The following is a 1,832-nucleotide window of genomic DNA, read 5'->3' on the forward strand; positions in this document are numbered from 1 at the left end:
ACGTGGCAGTAGATGTGCCTTTAGCTAGTGCGTTGTTGTGTGTGTCCCCTCTTCGTGGTGCTTGCTAGAGCAAGGCGATGAGGGCTGTGGGTGGTGCGGAGTGCTGGGGCCTAGGAGGTGTGTTATTGGTGAGGTTGTCGGGGTGTGTGCAATGTGCATGTAAGGAAGGGGTGCAGGTGGCGTGGCTGGCAATGGGGTGTGTTGCGCTGCAGCGCCAGGCGATACGGCAAGCAGAGTGGTGGGTGTGTCATCTGTAGCCGGGCGTGTGTGAGGAAGGTCAGGTCGGAATTCAGCGGTGTCTGGATGCAGATATGTATCTGGAGGGGTGATCTCAATAGGTGTCGCTGCTGCTTCTGAATGGGGAAGATGGTGTGCCATGGTGATGAGGGGTGGTGACTGATGTGGCTGAGGCTGTGGGAGGCTGGTGGCGAGGGCTTGTCACTGAGAGCCCCCTGTGCTAGGAGTGATGGTGGCAGCCTGTGCTGGGAGTAGAGGCTGAGGACTCGCGCCGCTGTTTGAGGGCTATAGGGTGGGGCTGGGCAGTGTTGGCCAGGTCGTAGGGCGGCGTGTGATGGGAGGAGAGCTGTGGGCTTCGCAGAGGGCATTTGGTTCGGGTGAGGTGACCTGGGTGCGTGCAGGTTGAACGAAGGGGGGAAGGATGTGTGGTAGGGACCGGTAGTGTGAGCTTGGAGGGGTGGTGCTGGCCTCGTGTTTGTTTGGAGAGGCAAGGTGGAGGTTCCTGTTGCCTAGATGGATAGGTGCATGCGGCGCTGTAGGTGTGGTGTGGGCTTCTCGGAGGGCATTTGGTTCTGGTGAGGTGACCTGGGTGCGTGCTGAGAGGCAGTCCTGGTGTGTGCAGGTTGAAAAGATGTGTGGTAGGGAGTGGTAGTGTGAGCTCGGAGGGGTGGTGCTGGCCTCGTGTTTGGAGAGGCAAGGTGGAGGTTCCCGTTGCCTAGATGGATAGGTGCATGCGGCCACCTGGAGCGCGTCGGAGAGGTGGCTGGCTGAGGGGAAGGGGGGGTGGGGAGCGTCACGGTCAGGCAAGCAGAAGGGGTCTGTGTGGGATGAGGCCGGATGAGGCCGTGTGCTGAAGAAGGCACGAGGGAGAGAGGTGGTGCTGCCGTCCTGGCTGAGGGACCTAGGTGGGTGTATCGGAGTGTGGGTGGTTGGGTCGGGATGGTGTCTGGAGGGGGCCCTCCCGGTGAGGTTTTGCTGGGCTGTGCGTGCTGGGGCCAGCAGAAGCAGGGTGCCCTGTATGAAGTACTGGTGAGGCCATGTCTTGAGGAGTGTGGGGGGGTTTGGGCACCTCGAGACAAGAGAGCGAGTGCAGAGGAGGGCCTAGTAAAGAAGGTGTATGAAGAGGGGTTGAAGGAGCTGGGATGGTGTAGCGTGAGGAGGCGGTGCGACCTCAGCGCTTTTGTCTATGATGTGAAAGGACACTGTAGAGAGGGCGGTGCCGGTTGCTTCTCACAGGTGGGTAGTTATATGACAGAAGGAGAGGGAACGGCCTGCAGTGTCAACAGGGTAGGTGTAGACTGAACGGTCTGAAAGAATGGGCTGTTCAGGGAGGCGGTGGAGTCGCCTTCTCTGGATGTGGTGTTGGGGGAACTGTGTAGAGTAGGGTCGAGGCTTAGACTTGAGCGCGCCCAGGGTCTCTTCCATCCCAAGCGATGGCGTGGTCCAGTGGGGCTGGGGCAATGCCCCGGCCCCATGTAGGGGGCCTTGTCCTGGTTGGATGGAGGGGTGGGCCGGGCGAGGTCCAGGTGGGTGCTGAGTAGCTCGGGTGCCCATTGGCTCCTGAGGCGCCCGTCTGCCGGGGAGGGGGGTGGCAG

This window comes from Charadrius vociferus, unplaced genomic scaffold (assembly GCF_000708025.1).
Source record: "Charadrius vociferus isolate BGI_N301 unplaced genomic scaffold, ASM70802v2 scaffold751, whole genome shotgun sequence".
Classification (NCBI taxonomy): Eukaryota; Metazoa; Chordata; class Aves; order Charadriiformes; family Charadriidae; genus Charadrius; species Charadrius vociferus.